This window comes from Triturus cristatus, chromosome 10 (assembly GCF_964204655.1).
Source record: "Triturus cristatus chromosome 10, aTriCri1.1, whole genome shotgun sequence".
Classification (NCBI taxonomy): Eukaryota; Metazoa; Chordata; class Amphibia; order Caudata; family Salamandridae; genus Triturus; species Triturus cristatus.
Window position 1 is genome coordinate 871,631,905 of NC_140593.1, and position 12,879 is coordinate 871,644,783.

At 42.0% G+C, this 12,879-nt stretch overlaps 1 protein-coding gene across 1 annotated transcript in view; it reads right to left on the reverse strand.

The window, feature by feature from the left end:
- Positions 1-12,879, reverse strand: part of LOC146796142 (SCO-spondin-like) — a 1,481,201-nt gene that overhangs the window by 621,758 nt on the left and 846,564 nt on the right. The gene's annotated exons all lie outside the window — the stretch shown is intronic.

A 12,879-nucleotide genomic window follows, 5' to 3' on the forward strand; every position in this document is an offset into this window, starting at 1 on the left:
CTACGGTATCCAACATTTTCCTTACTGTTTTTTTTGTTGGAGTTGGACTAGTGTCTGATATTTAATATGTTTTGTATTATTTTTGCTATTGTAATATATCATTAATAATAAAAATTATTCACATTAAAAATATTGATTATTATTTGCTATATGTAATTATTAAATATTTATTAATGTTATTGTTTTATGTGTATAGATGTATTGGTAATTTTTAAAAACATTTAATAATTTATACGTTACAGAAATTATTATTAAAATTAATTATTAAGTAAGTATATATATTATATATTATATGTATATGTTTAATTAAAGTTTTATTAAATTATATATATTAATTATACATTTTAAATATTATACAATATATTTAATTATGTTTATTTAATTTCTAAGTATAATTTGGTTTATTTTACATATATTTTTTAAGTAAAAGAAAAACGATATTTTCAATAACGATATTTTTGACATTGATATTTAATTTTCGATATTTTTGTACTTACCATGTTGTAGATAGGATGTCGATATTCTTGACATCGATATTTTTGTTGCGATATATTTGTAGGTCGATTTTCTGTCTGTCGAAATTATGTCATAGAACCACACAGTATATGCACACCCATGCACTGAGCTGCGTCCTGTGGACATGGGCTTCTTCTTTTTTTTATTTATTGATGAGCACACACACCCCTATTTAACATGGAGTCTGAGAAACTGAATATTGTAACATGGAACGTCAGGGGGTTGGGAGATGCATGTAAAAAGAGAAACATACTAGCCTACTTGGACCGGCACCAGGTGCACATAGCCATGTTACAAGAGACACATTTTAATCCCCGGAGTTTTAACACCTTTGCGAGTAAATGGGCAGAACATCGTATCTTTTCCTCGTACTCATCATATGCGAGGGGTACAGCCATACTTATAAAGAAGCGAACACCCTTCCAGCTGGCTGGGGCTACCTGGGACGGGCTAGGGAGGTATTGCCTGGCTTGGGGTAGACTGGGACGGACTTCGTCACCCTGGCCTGCTGCTATGGGCCGAATGTGGACGACCCACACTTTTATTCCGCGCTATGGGCTCGGATGTTTGAGGTAGGCTCTAACCATATAATCTGGGGAGGGGACTTCAATGTTGCATGTAATCCAGAGGTTGATAGGTCTCACCTTGCCCCTCATCATTACACAAAAGCTTGTGCTGTCTTACAAAGCACACTTACTACTTATCACCTAATTGATGTCTGGAGGCATATTCACCCCCAACAATTGGAAGGTACACACTTTACGGCGCAGGCGGCCTTGTGGGCGAGACTAGATTATTTATTTGTGACCCGTGGATTGGGCCCAGCTATATCTCAGGCGCAGCACTTGGCCCGTACTTACTCGGACCACGCCCCAGTTAAATGTACGCTATCGACGGCAGATTATGATCCCCCACGCAGCAGTTAGAGGCTGCATGCTGCTATTCTATTAGACCCGGTTTTTCAAGAGGAGCTACGGGAGGAAGTGCGCGATTTTTTCGTACGGAACAAGGACTCGGTAGAGAAGGTTGAGACCATTTGGGAGGCGTTCAAAGTTACACTTATGGGTTATTGTATATCCAAGGGGGCAGGAGTACTCAAGGTTATAATGGGCACACTGTATAAACTGGAGAAAGACCTCAAGGCACTTGAGAGGAAGCTGGCCTCACACCCGGACGGACCCACTCAGCTGAAATTTAGAGAGACGCTCACAGAATATATGGAGCCGGCACGGAGGGAGGCGCGCTTTCGGGGTAGATATTGGGTGGCTAGACGGTATGAGGAGGGGGAAGGCCGGGCAAGGCGCTGGCAGACACGATTAGAAAGCCACGTTATTCCAACTATGTGCTGGAAATTGAGGGTCCAGAGGAGACGGTATATAGAGATACTGCCAGCATACTTACTGCCTTTGTCACGCATTATGCCCAATTGTATGCCACGCATAGGGTAGATGAGATAGATCTGGATAACTATTTGCAGGATGTGACATTGGGATGGCTGAGCGATAGGCAGCGAGAGTTACTATGTGCCCCATTTGAGCTGGATGAGGTGAAGGACGCAATTATGCACTTGCAGTCGGGGAAGGCGACAGGCATATCGGTAGAATTCTACAAAACCTATATAGATCAGATGGCCCCCATTCTTCGGGAGGTCTATGAGGATGCATTGGAAGCCGGACACCTGCCCTCATCTATGAGAGAGGCCCTAATCGTCTCGCTCTTAAAGCCGGGGAAAGTGCCACAACAGTGTGACTCCTACAGGCCGCTGTCACTTTCTTAATTGTGATGTAAAAATACTGGCTAAGCTCATAGCCAACCGCCTTAGCTTGTTGCTAGAGAACTTAATACTTCCTGATCAGTCTGGTTTTGTGCCCGGCCGAGCTACTTCCCACAATTTAAGAACCCTCTTCACTGTGCTGAATAATGTCTCTCCTGAATTGCCTATGGCGCGGGATTTCTTGATGCCACAAAGGCTTTTGATTCGATTGAGTGGGACTATATCTTCGGGGTGATGCTGCGCATGGGCTTTCCCCCCCTTTTCCTCTCCTGGATTAAACTCCTGTACTGTTCACCAGTTGCTAAGGTACTCATAAATGGTCGTACTTCCCAGGCGTTCCTGGTCTCTAGGGGTACCCGGCAGGCTTGCCCCCTATCCCAATTTTCTTTTCGCACTTGCGGTTGAACCCTTGGCGGCGAAACTGCGGCAGCATCATAAAGATAAAGCGCTGTGGTGCAACATGAGGCAAATATTAATATCCTTATAGGCGGATGATATAATTGTTTTTGGGAAACTCTCCGGGATCCAAATCAATTGGAGCAAATCCTGTATTTTCCCTTTGACGGTTGCAACGGCTCGATTTCCCCTGGATTACCCTCTGGAGTGGTGCGAGGACGAATTGCGGTATTTGGGTGTTCATGTTACGAGGGATAGGGATGAGTTAATGCGCCTCAATTACGGAACGGCCCTGGCGCGTATAACGGAATGCGTCTCCCACTGGATTACTCTCCCTCTTTCAATAGCGGGGCGCGCCTCTCTAATCAAAATGGTGCTATTGCCCCAGTTACTTTACCTTTTTTTAAACATACCATTTTATCCGGGGAGTTATTTTTTTAAAACATTGAAATCTGAATTGATGTGCTTGGTATGGGGGGGGCAAGCACCCGAGACTGCAGTGGAGTGTACTCATTAGGCCATATTCGCAGGGAGGATTTGGCGTGCCCAATTTTGAATTATATTATATTAGTGCTAGGCTCACTACGCATATTTTTGGATGCGCCAACCCCGGTATATGCCACAAGTGGCAGCAGAACACTGGCTTGCGCACCCAATACCGATTGAAGGGGCACTGTACGATGTGCCTACTGGCAGGGAGCAGCCGTCGACTACTGTTGCCTGCACTGTGGCGGCATGGCAACGCATAGGTGGGCTGCTGAGTGCCCCTATGCTGTATTCCCCGCTGATGCCTATTTCATATCACCCTAGCATGCCCTTGCTTCAAGAAACAATATTTCACAAATTCGCGGAACGAGCGCACATTAAAACTTGGGGAGATTTATATCATGAAGGCCAGTTTCGGAAGCTTGAACACGTTTTTCAGAATATACGGCAGACCCCGCTTGATGTGTTTATATATATTCGTCTTCGGCAGGGCACCCGCTCACTTACTCTGAACTTCCCGTCTGAGCCCCCTGACCAACGCCGCTGCAGTTGGCTCTTAAAAGCGCGACGGCCAAGCGACTGGTATCACTGATATACCACACAGTACACACACAAAGAAAGGAGCCATCTGCGCTTGCTAGAATGCGCTGGGACAGGGAATTGATCTTTGAACTGTCAGAGGAGCAATGGGAGTACTGCTCGTCACAGACGGCGCAGGTGTCGGCTAGCAGTAGGCTGCGAATAATTCATTACAAGTTCCTACACAGATTATATTACACCCCGGCCCAGATGCATAGGTACAATCTGAGGGGCACAGACAACTGTGACAGGTGTCGGGCACCGGGGGCAGATTTTTGCATTTAGCCTGGGAATGCCCGGAAGTACATAATTATTGGATGCAGGTGTTTGAAGCTCTGGGCTTGATGGTTGATACTCCTATCGAGCCCACGCCCCTATTGGCCCTACTAGGATATGTGAAACCATTGAAAGCGGTGCAACGCAAATTCGTGGTGCTTGCGTTGCTTCTGGCAAAGAGGCGAGTGGCGTGTCGTTGGGGCAGAGGGCGGGCGCCCAAGTTCAAAGTATGGATGGACGATTTAGTGTATTGTCAGGAGCAACTCACTACATATGCAGAATTATTGCTGAGCGCCTCCAGGCCCAAAGATGTCTGGGGGCCCCTAAAGTGTTATCTGCTGGCGCACCCGCGGGTGGACCCCGCACCAGAGTAAGAGGTGGTTGCCTTCCTGAGAAGCGCCAGGTACCCACAACATCAGTGGGGCGAGATCCACTTCAGAATGAAGGTGATATGGGTTTATGCTGCTTACAGTGAATTATGTTGGGATAGGATGGCCGGGAGTGCCTGGGGTCGGACTGTGCCGGGGTTGTTGAAATGCTGGCTCTCCGTGGAAGGACTGTGTTGCGTACAGATAGTAATATTTAATCAAATATGGATGTGCGTAGTGCGTTAACCAATTGTATGATGCTTCTGGATGTTTATATAAATACCTTAGCATATCCTACTGAATGACGATCTGTGCTCTTATGTTCCTAGAGGTTGGGTAACAGATGGATTGATACAGTGCCACATTTATACTTCTGTTTTTCATGTATATGACACCTTTGTATGGATTGTTTGAAAAACTAATAAACAGAATAAAAAAAAAAAAAAACATCCTCCTCACTCCGACCTCGTCTGCTGCTGGGACTGCAGTGCAGGCCCCAACAAACTGCCTCGACCAATCCAATGCTCATGTGCTGTTAACCAGCATGTGAGCAGTGCCCTGATTTGTGGGAGCAGCCTCTGTCACCACTCACAAGGGTACTAGATGCCTGCACTTGCTTTCAACATAGCTGCTTTAAGACAGCTGTTTTGAGAGGTTTAAAGTGTGCATGTGTGGCTGGATATCTCAAGACGGCCGGCCAAAGACACGTGTGCACTATAAACAAGTGCAAAAGGCAGCCCCCTGCCCACCACTCCTCAATGCTCACTGAGCACAACCCTCCCTGTGCTGATGCTTGGTTCAGGCCTGGATGACAAAAAATAAAATGGTAATGAAGTACCATTTTTTTTTTATCCCTGGGACTTTGGGGGGCACATTAGTGGGGTGACACTGCTACGCTCCAATGGAGGAGCCGCCCCTGGGAAATAGAAGTATTAAGAAAATAAATGGCCAAGGTGTTCATGAAAGTTGGGAAAGTGAACAGTATGTGTAGGTGCGGTCCGTGCAGGAAAGCACTGTGGGGAGGGGGTGGGGCGGTATAAGCGACATACGACAGGTTGGTAAACAAAAAATAAATAAATAAATGAAACCACGGATCGCCGATAAGTGTAAGGTAAGTGGTTTTATTTATTTATTTTATGTTTACTAATCTGTCGCCTAACACCCCCCACCCCCACTCCACTGCCCCATTGTGCTTATCTGCACATACCGCACCTGCTATTTCCATGATTCCGCTGTTCTGCTCTTTATTTATTCTCCATCAATATTACTCCTTCTGCCAGATATAGTTTAATTCTTCATATCGTTAGCCTTCCTCTTTTTGGTTTCTCAACCCACTGTTGGGAGCTTCCTTGCAAAAAGGATGCTATTTTGGGAGTTTCGAAAGGCCAGATGTGGCTTTTGTGGCAAGCCTGTTTTTAAAGGACACTTGGAGGCACTACACAAGTAATAAAAAGAAGCAGAAACAAAGTCTGTGGGAATTCTACACTCCAACCCAGAGTTAACTGGTGGAAAAAGACAGGGCTAGATATAAAAATGTGGGAGGAGGTAAGGCAGCAGAATGCCATGAAAGGCTCTTTGGAGAATGCTTAACTTAATGAGCTATTTCAAAAGAAGACAATGATGAAAAAAACATGTTTCAATCACAAAATTGGGTGCAAAAACGTTGCAATGAATGTAAGTTTTATGCCGCAAAATGTTTAAATCAATGCCACCAAATCCTGGGGGTTCTGTTTGAGTTGTGGTGTCATATTGAATCAAAGAGGGCTTTGTGTTGCAGTTAAGAAGGTGAAGTGCCTTTTCATGTATATTACTTGTGTGTATGGAGATTACTGCGCTTAGTGCTCAGATTTGAAGTTTGGCACTCGGATTCGATGTAATCCAATATCCTGGGACAGATATATTTTAGTGGCATTTGATTTATCTCAATGAAGAGAGAAACTCTGCCACACACTAGCACTAGGAATTCTCCATTACGATGAGGAGTTTATCCTCTCTCGCCACGAGCATGAAGGGTGCCCATTGTCTGTTTTGACACAGAGCCACCAGGAAGCAAAATGGCAATTGACTTACTTCTCTGCCAACTTGATCAGGTGACCACAGCACTTCCCGGATGCCTTAAAGCAGTGGCTGCGGTGGATGATAGCATTCAACAGTGCAAGAGCATGATTATGGGCTACTCGCTTATTGTGGTGGTTCCACATTCAGTTGAGATTTTACTGCCCCTACTCAAATTCAGCAGATGACAAACAGCAGACACATTAAATACAAAAAAATGAATTTAGCAGCAGAAACTGTATCTTTAAAGAGGTATAATGTTTTAAATCCTGCTACTCTCTTACCCTGCCAGAGAGTGACTCAGATAATATTGAGGTTGACCATGACTGCTTAGATCTTACTGAGTTGAGCACCATTCCAAGGCCTGATATTTGAGATATCTGATTGGAAAGCCTGTTTTTACCCTATTTGTCTGAGAGATGGACAAGGAATTCAGAGAGCAGCACATGCTGTGTGCCCCGTAGATAGTGTCATGGAAGCCTCCTATTTGTTCTGTGTAACTTCCGCACAGGTAACTGAACTGATTGCCCCGACTATAGCATGTTGCATTTCCAACAGTCTGAGTCTCACCGTTTATACTGACAGTCAATAGGATTTTGGTGTGGTCCATGATTTTGGACATTTGTGGTCACAGTTGGGTTTCTTGACCTCCTCTTGTTCCCCAATAAGAAACAGGAAATATGTCATGATTTACTTGAAACTTTGGAACTGCCAAGAGAAGTATCAGTTGTAAACTCTGCAGCACCTAGGAGTGGATAGAGTTTAGTTACTGCTTGAAACTGCTATGCGGATGAAATAGTAAGACTTTGAGCTCCTGAGTCTTGCACATTTAATCAAGAGGAATCCTGTGAGTCTGACAATGACTCTGGTTGAAACATGTTGTTGAGTACAATTAAAACTTGGGAAGAATTAAAATAATTAAATGATGAAGCTCCAGAGGTAAAGACCGAAAAGTGGGTGAGGTCTGGATTTGTAAAGAATCAAAGTGACATTTGGGTTTTGAGGGATGTAAGACATGTTATACCACAATTTATTCTTTCACCTATTGCCAGGCAGTACCATGCTTCTGCCTGTGTTGGAAGAGATGCCATGATCCGCACCTTCAAGAATTGTTAGTATAATAATCTCCATTTCTGTTTCATTGCTCAGAGTTTATGTCCCAGGAGCATTACTTGCCAGGAGTTAAATGCCGGCAAGAGAACAGTTGTGACCTTGACTCACATAGGAAGGTCAGATGGTCAATTTAACTGTAAGCAATTGGATTTCATAGAAATGCCCATCTGGAATGGACTTCGCTATATCCTGGTGATAGTCTGTTTTTTTTCTCTAGTTAGGATGAAGCATACCCAGTCAGGAGGTGTGCCAAATTACTGCTGAGGGAATTGATTCCCCAGTTTGGCCTACCAGTTTCCCTGGAGTCAGAATGCTGGACACACTTCAAGAATTAGTGATCAAGTTATTGTGTGTAGCACTACAGATTGACAAACAATTTCACTGCAGTTGCCAACCAGAGGTATCTGGGATTATTGGCACTCTGAAATCTAGAATGGCCAAGATGTGCAAGTCTACCTCTTTGAAATGGCTTGATGCACTTTTTCTTGTTTTGATAAGCCTTTGAAATGCTCCAGGTCACAGGACTGGACTCTGCCCCCACGAAATACCAATGGGGAAAACCATAGATGTTCCTCAGTACCTGAAGGTGTGCTTGAGAATATAGCAGATGACATGGTTCTTGACTACTGCAAAAGATTTACTGTTGTGGTGTGTTCTGTTTCTCATTACATTGACTTGGTGACCCATCTTCCAAGACAAGATCTGTGTCATACCTTAAGTCAGGGGACTGGTCCTGGTGAAGAAACACGTCAGAATCATTTTAGGGGGGACTTTTCTAGGTCATACTTGGAACGAATACTGCTGTGAAGTCCAGGTTTTGCCGGACTGGATTCACGTCTTTCACACCAAGAGAGTGAGGCAAGTCAGTGAAGAAGCGGTGACAACATCCACTGATTCGCAGAGTAAAACTATCCACAGAACAAATGTTCAGAGGGAGGAGAAGACCGGACATAAGGATCTCAAAGTCAAATGTTGACAAGTGCGCAATCTGTGTTGAATGAGCCAAGAGTAACCACAATATGCCAAACAACTGAAAACGAGAGTGTGCACCATGAACTAGAAGAAAGTGCAAGAACCTTAGCTGGTAAAGTAAAGAGGAAAGATTGGCTAAAAAAGGGTGAGAGACTTAGAGTCATTGGACCCGGTTCACAAAGGCAATCTGAGCCAAAAGTCTAACTTTACAACTTTTGGTATTGACAGAGGTCATTTATGAGTCGTATATTTATGTAGGCAGTCGGGCTAGAATCTCCACACCCGGGTGGTACTCTTCACATCCGGGCCTTACTCTCAGGCTCCAGCTGTACTCTCCGGCTCCAGCTCCACTCTCCGGCTCCAGCCGTACTCTCTGGCTTGGCCCGGATGAAGTGTAAATAATGGTCCGGGATACAATTCTTTACAAAAAGGACCATTAAGAATGTGTGATAAATGGTAGAAGAGGTCAAGAAGATCAATTTGGGCAGGGAAAAGGGTGTGGACGGACACTACATCATATCCCAGAAATGTTTACTCCTTTGCATCATGGTACATGCAGTCCATGATTTGCGCTCCCCTCAGTGTTGAGCAGTCCATGATTTGCGCTCCCCTCAGTGTTGAATGTACTGTGACACTACAGTCAACACTGAGGGGAGCAAATGATGCAAACGAGCAAACTTTTCTGTGAATACCAAAAGTCGCAAAGTTAGACTTTTGTCTCAGATTGCCTTTGTGAATCGGGCTCATTGTGTCAGAAGAACTCATTACAGAGACGATCGCAGAAGGAATTGAGTCAATTGATCAAAGTATTAGTGACAGTAAACTACCAAGGTATTTGGATCCTGAGTCTGTCTTTGTTGCGGAAAGTTACTCTGATCTGACAGCTCATAAAACTTAGAATCATCAAAGTGTTTTTCAAAACCCACATGAACAGTGCTACCTCAATTAAAGACTGATTGATATTTTTGATTACTGAATTCAAGTGACATACGTCCACACATTGACATTTCATGTTTTGTACCCAAGGTATCCAGTGAAGATATTAAGTGCCATAGATTTTCAATAGAAGAGTAGAAGTTTTGTCCTTTAGTAGGTTTCTAATCCTAAAGTCAACTAAATTAACAGATTTACATTGAAAAGAACTAAAAGTTTTGCTGACTTGCATTGTAGAATCAACAAATGCATTTTACATTTTTCTTTTTCTTTTTGATCTGACTTGAGAGAAACATGGTGTCAAACATTGAAAAGTTATAAAATGTTAGTAGTACTTGTGCTATTTACCATAGTCATATTAATTATTACATTACTAGTGAGTCTTAACTCTTCTGTCAAGCGTGCTTCAAACAAATCTAAAACTGACCAAACTTATTTAGATTAGCAACATAGATTTTATATGAAGATATTACACAAAGATGGCTCTGAATGGAATTTTTCAGACTGTTTATTTTGGATTACTATGAGTAAACTAAAGCTATGGGTGTTCAAAACTGTTACGTTTGAAAGTATCTTACTTCCTCTACTGTGCCTGGTGTTACTTACCACCACTTGCCCCTTACCTATTCAATACTCTGTAGTATAATTATGACTCTTTATTTTCAATAACATCTGGAGTATTATTTCTTGAAATATGATATATCTATATATGGTGCTTATGATTAAGCCTCTGAATCCAAGAGCAGGAGCAAGTCTGTGGAACAAATGCTTAGTTAAATGAGACCTATCTCACAAACTAAAATTACTAACCTGGCTAACTTTAAAGCTTAATGTTAATTGAAAAGAGCTGAAAAGAAGTTTATGGAAGAATTAAATGAGAGGAAATTGAAGACAGGAAAAGGAGTAAAAAAAGGAGAAAGGGATGTTTGCGAGAAAGAAAAAGCAGCAGTGAGGGAACTAGGAGTAAAACAAAAATGTCTGGATTTGAAAAAGAAAGGAAGATTGTCTATTATAAGAGAGAACAATCAGGTTCAAAACCCAGATATATTGGGTTGGAGTGATTGCGTGCAGGCCTTCAATCCTATGGGTGATGGGTTTATCTCAGGAGAGGACCTATTATTAGAGGAGTTTATTTTGTGTGCATAAAGAAAGCCATTTTCAGCTTCCACAGAATTGGGGAGGTAGCTGTTACTTTATTTCAGTGTTTCCTAAAGTGTATCATGTAGATGACATAGATGTTATGGGAATAGTGACTCATGGAAAGGCTAAGTGTAGTGCTTCACAAGTAGATTGGTGATATATTTGGTGCTACAAAACCTTCTGTAGGTGTAGTTATAAACGATTTGAAGATCTGAAAGCTGTGTCCTTTGGTAGATCATTTGGATTCTAACACAGCTGGTGCTTTAACTAAATACTGAACCTATGACTATAAGGAAAATGGTTTTGCAAAACAGGCTGGGTTTAGATAATTAAATGGTGAAATAGGGTGGAGTCTGCCGCATGCTTTGTGTTCAGCAATGCTGTACTTATGTACCTAATATAAGTAAATAACCAGATTAACAAGGTCATTACTAATATGACACTGACATTTCTCACGAGATGTGGCATTTGGAGGAGACAGGTGCCTGAAAATGAGCAAGGAAAGGATTTTATAAGATTGATTTAGCAGTACTGGTGCAGGAATAATAATGATAATACTAAGACTGATACTAATTATAATGATTTATGTGATACTTTTCTTTCATTTTGTAAGAAGGATAAAAATGATTTTGGCAAATGGCGGATCAAAGTACAAGGGAGCGAAGCAGCTGTCTGAATCAAGAGGAAGAAGAAGGAAATGAGAAGAACTGGAATTAAAAGACTTTCAAAATAACATTAGAGGAGTTTAGGCGCTAGCTGCGAAACCCGACAATAGGTCATTTTAATAACCAAAAGTGATTTGTGGTGCTCCCATAATCTCCAGAGGAAAACATTTGAAGGCTTTTTTATAATAAATATTTTGTATTAAATCAACATAAACATGCTGAAAGGCAAAAGTAATGTAAAGGAGAATGTGTGTTTATTTATGTTGATATTGACAATTGCTAATTCAGTCCTGTGTTTAAAATAGCTAGCTTTGGTTGCCATCTTGCTTTATGAGATGCTAACATTTTATTTCTTGGTGAGGCTGGAGTTCTAATTATTGAATGCGGTGTTCTTTGCTTTCATTCCCAAATTAAAATGTTTTATTTTGACTATGATAATCATGGATTGTTTTAAATGGTTCCATCATCAGGAAGTCACCTACAGAGTACAAGCTGGTCCTTGTATCTCATTTTGCTGCAAATAAGATAAGTTTGAAGAATGCCATGAAAAACTGTATTGTGGAAGATCCTGAGAAGCTAATGAGCCTGTGAATCGTATCCTTTCACCCTAGCCTGGTTGGACTGTTTCAGGAAACATCTATTACAATGCAGGTATTACAACATAGTGCCTTTACAACACAGTCAGGACCACGACTGTGACGTTACCCAACACCTTCCCTACTGATACATCGACAGGAGTTGGAATAGTATTTCAAATAATTCCAAAGTCCATCACTTCGCTAAAGCAAGTTGTTGTAATGACTTGCGTTGTAATGAAACTCGTGGTAACGACACAGTCAAGGTATTAACTGCATTGTTAAGCCATCCGTGGTTTTGGTAAGCGTGGTAACAGATGCTATTCGATCATTTCATGTCAACTGGGTGCAGTGGTAGCAAATGTTAGGATTGTGGGATTTGAGTTAGTACAGAGTAGGTTATGGAAGCAGTCCATTTTCTGATGTAGCTTCGAGCAGAGTAGGGGACTTAGGAACACTCTTTATGGCAGAACTGACTTCCTAAATCTTTCCCATTGAGGCCACTCTGCTAGTTTGTCCTCTTTCTTTTATGACGTTGGCTTGATGTGGACGTCATATTAGTTGATGTATTCATATATTGGTTGATACTAACTAGATGATTTTGCCTTCTGTAAACCTTTAACATCTGATAAACCTTCATGGTTTGAAAACGTAATAATTCTCTCACTTTCTCGTGAAGTTTAATGTGCTTCATATTATTTAAGTGTGTTAGTTTGTTGAACAGCCTTGGTTTCGAATTTCAGTTCATTAGATAGAGCTTTCTGGGCCCTAAACTCTGCACAAAGTAAAGCACTAACACCAGTATGTCCAACTGCTCCGATGATCCTCTACTGAGACAAGGCAACTGTCCTACTGTCTGAGTATGAAGCATGCAGGGGGTACAGTGCAATCTTTTGGAACATTGTTTTCCTATTAAGCAAATAAATATATTTGCAGCTTCAGAGGAATAATGATCCAGGTTACAATAAAGTGGAACACCTTGAAATATTGGATTATTTCAGGAACTTCTCTTCAGAACTGTACCTAAACCT